The sequence below is a fragment of the Equus caballus genome, chromosome 2, assembly GCF_041296265.1.
Source record: "Equus caballus isolate H_3958 breed thoroughbred chromosome 2, TB-T2T, whole genome shotgun sequence".
Taxonomy (NCBI): domain Eukaryota; kingdom Metazoa; phylum Chordata; class Mammalia; order Perissodactyla; family Equidae; genus Equus; species Equus caballus.
The window spans coordinates 113,563,760-113,572,267 of NC_091685.1; positions in this window are offsets into that span (position 1 = coordinate 113,563,760).

The window sequence follows — 8,508 nt, forward strand, 5'->3', positions numbered from 1 at the left end:
GTACCCAGAAAAAAGTTTCAGTCCTGTTTTCAATTGGGCAAGCCAGGAAATACAATGAAAAGCCATCTTGGAATATGAGCCATCGCAAAGATAGTTTAAAAATACTTTCAATGTTCAACAAAACAGGGATTGAGTATCCGGGAACACAAGATGAAGGGCGCTCGGGAGTCTGCCTTCAAGAGACTTGTAGTATCGTGGATTGATAGGTCGAAAGAAATAGATGCAACAACATAAAAATGCTCCAATAGAATGATAATTCCAGCATTTAAACATGTGAAAATTAATGTAAAGATATACTTATTCTTAGAATAACAAAGAGAATATTTGTTCTGGGATTTTAGACAGCTGTCTACTTTTGCAATTTAGAAAACTGAGAGTAAAATTTTAATTTCTTATTCAAACCATATTGCTAATTAGTGCCAAAGCTGAAACCAGAACCCAGATCAGCTAGTGCTCCTTCCATGGTTTCTCTTTTCTACACAATAATTTCTTACTGTTTATTTTACAGATGGCAAAGTGAAGGTTAAAATATTAATAAAAGTATAGGCACATAATATGTGATAAAAATAATATCTAAAAGAAAATGCAGTATATATACAATAGAATATTATACAGCCATAAAAAAGAAGTAAATCCTGCCATTTTCGACCCTGTAGATGGACTCAGAGGCAACTGCATTGAGTGAAATAAGTCAGATAGAGTAAGACAAATATCATATGATCTCACTTATCTGTGGAATCTATATAAACAGAAATCATAGTTACAGAGAGCAGATTAGCAGTTGCCAGGGGCAGGGAGGGGTGGGAGATGGGTGAAATGGGTGAAGGTGGTCAGAAGGTACAAACTTCCAATTATAAAATAAATAAGTCCTGGGGATGTAATGTACAGCATGGTGACTATAGTTAATAATACTGTATTGCATATTTGTAAGTTGCTAAGAGAATAGATCTTAAAAGCTCTCATCACAAGAAAAAAAATTTTGTAACCATGTGTGGTGATGGATGTTAACCAGACTTACTGGGGTGATCATTTGGCAATATGTACATATATTGAATCATTATGTTGTCCACCTATAACTCATATATGTCAATTGTATCTTAACTAACAATAGTTATCCAATAATATCCAAAGCATAAAAAGCAACGAGAAAGAGTATTTCAAGCACTTCTCACAGTTTTTATTCATACATTTATTTTTCTTGTTGGCTAGTTTAATGTATGTCCTTTTCCGCTAGATTATAAGACTGCATACCAGAGCTTAGCAGAAAGCCTGACATAGGCACGATAAGTTTGTGGTAAATGAATGAATGAATGAATGAAAGAATGAATGAATTCATCCTAGACTTGCTTGTGTTCTCTTAATCTAGTTTAGCCGATAGGTTGCTGAAGGAAAAGGAAGACTGGTGAATACGAAAGGAATGAATAGAACTTGAGCGGGTAATAAAAAAGTCTGGAACTCGCTTTTATTTTTTTCAGGTACAGATTGAAATCCCTATGGATAATTTAGCTGTACTTGAATATAGAAGGATTAACACTGCCAAAAACCTTGATCAAACTAAAATATATTCCATTCTTTTCTCTCTTTAAAAAAATAAATATTACTTTGGATAAGAAAAGACATTAAAAAACCAAGGACAGAGGGAGGTAGAGAAAAATGCATTTTCCTTACTCACAAAACTGACTATTCCCAGCGTTAGACACTGTGGTGATTGCAAATCAGTATTAATTTATTTAATCCTCAAAACATCTCTAAGAGATAGATATCATTATTAATTCCATTTTAGAGAGGAGCACACTGAGGCACAAGAAGTTTAATAACTTGCCCAGGATCACGAAGCTAGGAGGTGAAGTGTCGCTACACACACAGGGAGTGGGGCTTCAAAGCTAAGCTCTTGCTCACTACACTAGTGTTTCTCAAGATAGGTTCCAAAGACCGTCCAGGGAGGGTCTGAGACGCTTTAAGGGAGACTATAAAATCAAAACAACATTCATCAAATATCCAGGAGTTATTTGCCTTTTTCACTCTCATTCTTTCATAAGTGTGCAGTAGAGTTTCCCAAAGGCTACCTGTTGAATGACATGGAAAAGGCTGAGTACAGATAGATGTGGGGATCCAGCAATCTTCTACCAAGCAAAACATTAAAGAGACTTGCAAATATGTGCAACAGCGTCCCTCTCCTCACTAATTATTTTTTGTTTTAGAAAAATGGTTATTTTTCATGAAAGTATGTATTCACGTTAACATATAATAGGTTTGTTGTTAATTTAAATGAATTAATAGTTTTAAAGACCTCAGTTTTAATTTCTTCTACAGTAAGTATCTACAGATATAATCCACTTAAATATATGCTCCTTGGGAGCCTCAACAACTTTTAAGGGTGTAAAGGAGTACTGGGACCAAAAGTTTGCAAGCCCCACACTATACTCGGGTAGAATGGATACAAAATAGCGTTTTGTTTTGGGTGCTGTTTTCACATTCACGCTAGCTTATAACTCTCACAGTACAAATACAGGCCTCAATGAAATAAAAAATGATGAGGTGCCACTGATCTTTGAGGATGCTTACTCAATAGTCAACATCTTAAATGATAAAACCACAATTTCATAAGTCCATGCTGCTTCAGGCCGAAGCTCAGTTATATGAAAGTCATCAACAAGAATAGAGAAAAATAAGGTTGCAATGGTAGGTTGGATTAGCTCATTTAAGGTTTTGAGCACTAGGCTAAGCATGTATTTCTACATGCTATAGAAAGTTAATTAAAATTGTGAATATGAAATAGCACTAAATGAAGTTTGAAAGAAGTATATAAAGTGAATTGGAGATAACATACTGAAGGTAGAGCAGAGAGACAAAAGATAGCTAATTGAATGGAATAAAAATTACTACAAGAAAGGAATGAAAGTCCTATAAAAAAATACTACAGAAGTTAGAAAAGGCTCAGAAATTACTTGTAAATCTTTCAAATATATAAAAGATTATTACATAAAAAATATAACTCACTTTCTGTCATAATGCCTGAGTCCTCTTATGGAGAAATGGACTTAAATTTCAGTCAAATAATTTGGTTAAATTATAAAGTAAATTATCGATCATTGAGGATGACTATATTTTGGAATATACCATAAACCAAATGCCAACAACACATCTCCCTGGAAATATAGCTGTTACGGTCCTCATGATTATTGGCTGGAGCAGATATCTGTTGAGAGGCAGTAGAATGAAGAGTGTGGTGAATCACGGCTCAGAAGTTCTGGCCTCATTGTGCCATCTGTTAACTTTCTCACCAGTAAAATAGACACATTCTGAGCATCTTTATTTTCGTATCTCATATGTTTTTTATAAGGACTGTCTTGTACACAAAGGCACATGGTAAGCATAAAATACTGTTCAACAATAGATGTGTATGATGTTGACATACAATGACAACTCAAAAGTCCACCCATTCGTGTGATTTTATGAAAGCCTAGTATTTATTCTTCTTCTATTCGTCTGCATTATTCCAGAGTCTGGGAACAGAGTGGTGAGTAAGCAGATAAGACCTCAAGCTTACAGAAACACAAGTTTTTAATAAAAATATCTAGGTTTATACAGGGAATCTATTTGTCCCCAGATCTATTAGCATTAACAAACATAAGTGCAAAAGTTACATGGAGTGCATGTTAGATGATATTTTCTTGATGTTTTTGTGTGTGATTTTGTAAAAAGTTTAACAAAAGAAGATAACTTCAAAATGGTGGAAGTTACAGAAGTTTGCAATTTGTTGATGGGTGTGTTCCAAAAGGTACAATGTATAGCCTGAATTTTATCCAGACAAAAATCACAAAAGAATTCATTAAAAATAAACAAAATCAAATAAAGTTGGTAATTTAATCAAGTTTTGTGGTTGATTTTCTTAAAATTGACTCAAATATGTTAAAAGATAATCCCCTTTGAGAGGACTGCCTAGCTTTGCATTCTATCCTATAATGAAAAGAGGTAAGGATATTGTATACACAGACATAAACAAAAATTCTGCTTATACATAAATACATATGCTGTATACACATATCTTTGAATAGAAGGATTTATTTAGGTGAAATATAGGCTTTTGAAAAATGCCTTTAAAATTTTTCTTTCCCATAATGAAATACAGTAGAATAAAAGATCATTTTACAAGACTATTTTATTGTTGCCATCTTTCATCATATTTGAAGAGAAACAAGAAGTTACTCTCATGGCAATTCCAGGCTCTGATAAGCAATACTATTTGGGTTTTCACAGCAGATGTAGCAATAGATAATAAGACCGCCACTATGTGAATAAGCAGATCAATGGACAGTAAGATCAATAACAAAGACATTAAAGGCCTTCCTCAAATACACTCACTCACACACAGAACTATTTCACAAAGGCATATAAACTTAAATCATTTGAGATTAATTCCCTAATGATCAATTGCTTTGCAAAGTAGGAAGAAAGAACTATGGACTTAAGTTGGTGACTTTCTGCCTGTCGTGCAATGGCAGGTATATTTCATATTACACATACCGAAAAGGAAACTCACGTATTTCCTGCAGGTGCCAAAGCCAGGAGGATAAAGTCACATACTTAAGTTGCATTGTGATGCTAAAAATATTTTAATAACCATGGACAATGTTTATACCAGCAGACATTGAAAAAAATGATCCAAGCCCTGTTTACATTTAAGAAAGAATGTTCAGCAATATTTATGTAAAAGGTCTTCATGGGGGAAAAAAAAAGCTGATTTAGAAAGGCTCCACAAATTCCAAAGTTTCTCTTTGAAAAATCGGCATTTACTAAAATTATTTTCTTGCAAAGTTTTCACCTTCTCAAGCACATTTCTATTCTACACAAGGGATTTACAGATCATAATAAAATTTTCTAAACTGAGAATTTAAAAATTTTAAAACTGACTTCACTGAAGACAGAAAATGCAGTGTGTTGAACGCGATATTTGAAATCTTCACCAAAGACTCAGTCCCTTCTGACCTTCATTGAGAAAATGAAGTAAAATATGCTGGAATATTCATTTAATAGAGAATTTACCACTTGATGGAGGAGAAACTGTCCAAAGCAGATGAAACAATCAGCCATAATTGTGAACAGCTGCACACCTACAAGCAAAACTTCTTGCAGGAAAAGCAGGAAGAAGCATGTGTTCTTATTAAAGCCAAAGGATGTCCCAGGAGAAATAAAGCTCATAATAACTGGTAGAAAATTCTATTGGCTGAGAGAAAACTCAACGAATTTAAAAGAAAATACATATGACAGAAGGGAAAACTCAATGAGGCAGAGATTCATTTAATCTTTTAAGTGGAAAGGACCTCTTTATGCCCCAATGTTTAAAGTGAGGCATATGTCAAAGGTCTGAGAGGACCCCCAAAGCATCTTCTGGATTATCAGGTCACCATCAAGCTGTGATGGCTGAGGGATCGAGTGTCTGAATGTATCCTCTGTGGACCAAATGTCACTTCTATGGCATCAAAATCATAGTGTGTTCCCTCCATCATCATTATACTTTTCCAATAATTTCTGAACAAGAGCCATATGCAATTTATCCTATACTGTCTAACTTGGAAAACTTTCTCTGGACCATCAGAACTTAAAAATTTACTGTCTTCTTCTGTTAGGATTTGTGCATTTCAAAGATGGAATCGAGGAGAAATGACACTCAAAATGATCTTGGCCACCTATGTACACCTGATTCAGGTTCAGCCTTTCTTCCTCTACCATATCCTCCAGTCAGATGTTGAAGCAGAGTTCCAGGGGCAGTTCGTGTATGACAAGTATGGACGTCCCAAAGAATACTCATCATCGAGAGATGCCCCCGGCCTAACACATCTTCTGTTAGCAAGGAGAAATGTCTCTACACCAAGCACTGGGTATTTCCCCTCTCCTCATATCCTGAAAGCAGAAGAATTCAGCCCTCCAATGAACCTACCTCTGAAGAGCCTGAACCACAGCAAAATTCTTTGGCTTCTTTTCTAAAGAAATTTTGCATTTTCTATCTTTTAGCTTCATTGCTGTTAAGTGATCATACCATTACTCAAATGGAAGCTTGATAGAATTAAAATTCAGGTAATATTTTACAAATGTAGACTATTAAGTGTGAGTCTTAAGAATAAATTGCTTCCATTTTAAGTTTATTTTGTCTCTCTTTTAAAATTATCTTGAAATTTTTCTCTTTTCGTGTTATTGCTGCTAGTTAAGTGAATATGCAGTTGCTTATATTGAATTTTGGTAGAATTGTAATTCCTAAGATATTATTTTATAAATATAGATTGTTTAAATATGACTCACGTATAAATTGTTTAATTTTATTCTAATTCTAGACAGTGTAAATATAGCATTTTGGTTTTCGTTTGTAACAAGTTCTCTGTAACATGAATGATCATGGCGGTCTGACATGAGCAGTTCAGCAAATGGAGATATTTGAGATGCGAGGGTCAGGTCTGTGTTAAAAGGGCTGCATTTACCCTAATTATAAGGTAATATAAAGTAGCTTCTTATCTATATGAGTAAATTTTAATTTACTTTGATTAGCCCTTACCCTTGTGTCTCCCCCTCTGCTATGCCTTGTGAAGTATTTATACATATTGTATATATATATATTATGGGCGGTCTCTGCCCTTAGGGAGTCAACAATAAAAAGTAACCACTTTAATATTTTCTAGCTAAAATAAAATCAATTCAAGTTTAGAATTTTACATCATTATTTTTGAAAGCATATATCCAGCTTCCACTTTTCCATACTGAATGGCATCAGTTTTCCCTCACTAAACATCCCTTATAGGCAGGGACCATCCTGTAGTACAGTATCTTTGAACACAGCAGACTCATTAACATTGTAAATAGATTGATAGCATGGTATTAACCTAACAGACATTTACACTCACTTATTTTGTGTGCGAGTTAGTCCTAAGTACTTTATAACAACTAATTTAATCTTTATGACATTCTTCTGAGGTAGGTAATATTACTACTCCTTATTGTGACTCAGTCACAGGGAGGGGAAACTGAGTTACAGGGAGGCTAAATAACTTATCCAAGGGCACATGGCTTTCAGGTGACACAGCTAGGATCCAAATCCAGACGACCTGCGTCTTGAGTCCACCCACTTAAACACCATACTGTTCTGCTTGGATGAAGAGCAACAGCACCTGGCAATAGCAGCAAGTATTCCCCCAACTGTTGTGAGGGTGACTGTCATTAAAATTCTTACATGTTCCCAGCCTGAACTCTTTCTGATCCAAGTAATTTCTTTCACTCTCCAAGACTCCAATATTTGGCTAATTGTTTATACATTTGACATAGAAATTTGCCGACAATTAGCTGTTTGTTATTTGAAAAGTAATGTTGTGAAATGTTTCACCTAATGTGGATGGGTTCGTTTATATAGTGTCCTTCTTCCTACAAGAAACATCTTTTGCTGCCACATTCTTTAGAGGTTGGATCAAATGGTTAGCCCTTCTAATAAAATCATTCCTCAGAAGTACTTTCTGACTTTCCAAAAATGAACTAAATATCTCAAGGTAAGACAGGGTCTCTGGGAACGAGAGAAATAATCCTAAAAGAAACGGAGTATATAATATAACATTCTAAAAAAAACAGTGTATAATAAGAAAGTGATAAGAAAACTTGGTACTTTCCTCACCATAAAATGCTAAGCTTATCACGGAGAAATTACCAAATGGTTTTATCCCCCAAAAGGATAAGGCTGCCCATTGGAACTGAGCAGAAGGTCCAGGCTGACTACAGAAACTACCCAGTATGCATGACTGGAATTAGTCCAACCAGCGTCCGGGTCATGGGTCACAGGAGCAAGGGCTCCTGCCTTCCCCCAACTCAGGATCTCACTTACCTCCGGTTTGTGACAAATGACTTGTTAGTCCATAAATTCACATAGCTTTGGCAAGTACTATATAATTCTGTCAGCACTTAAAGTTAGACTTGAAGATGGCCAGGAAGGCTCCAGCCTGGAGGTCAGAGATCCTGCTCCTGGGGAGAATTGGGAAGAGAACAGATGAAGAGTTTTCTCTCCACTATTCAAGAATCCTATGGGTCCAGAAGCTGAATCAATCATCGATTTCTTTTGGAAACGTAGTTGAATCAGCCCCTATTCCCAGAAAAAAAAAAAGGTAACAAGATATCCATATAACATAGTGATACTAATAAATATTAAAAAGTGTCAATAGTAACTGTATGGAATGAAAGATATTATACATATTGATTTTGGTTTAAAAAAAGGCCAATTAAAACAAAGGCAGAAGTCAAACAGTAAAAGAGCTTCGCTACTAATATTGCTATTCCTGAAGTTGGAATAAACACATTTAGTCAAGAAACTGAAAACAAAATAAAATAAAATGTGGATTCCAAAGGCATTTTTCAGTGAGATAACTTAGATGCTATAAAACAAAACTGACTTTTCTTTTTTCTTCTGTTTATTAAGCAGAAAAGTGCTCCTAATATTACAAAAGGGGGAAAAGGAAGATGCCACCTTACCAAATC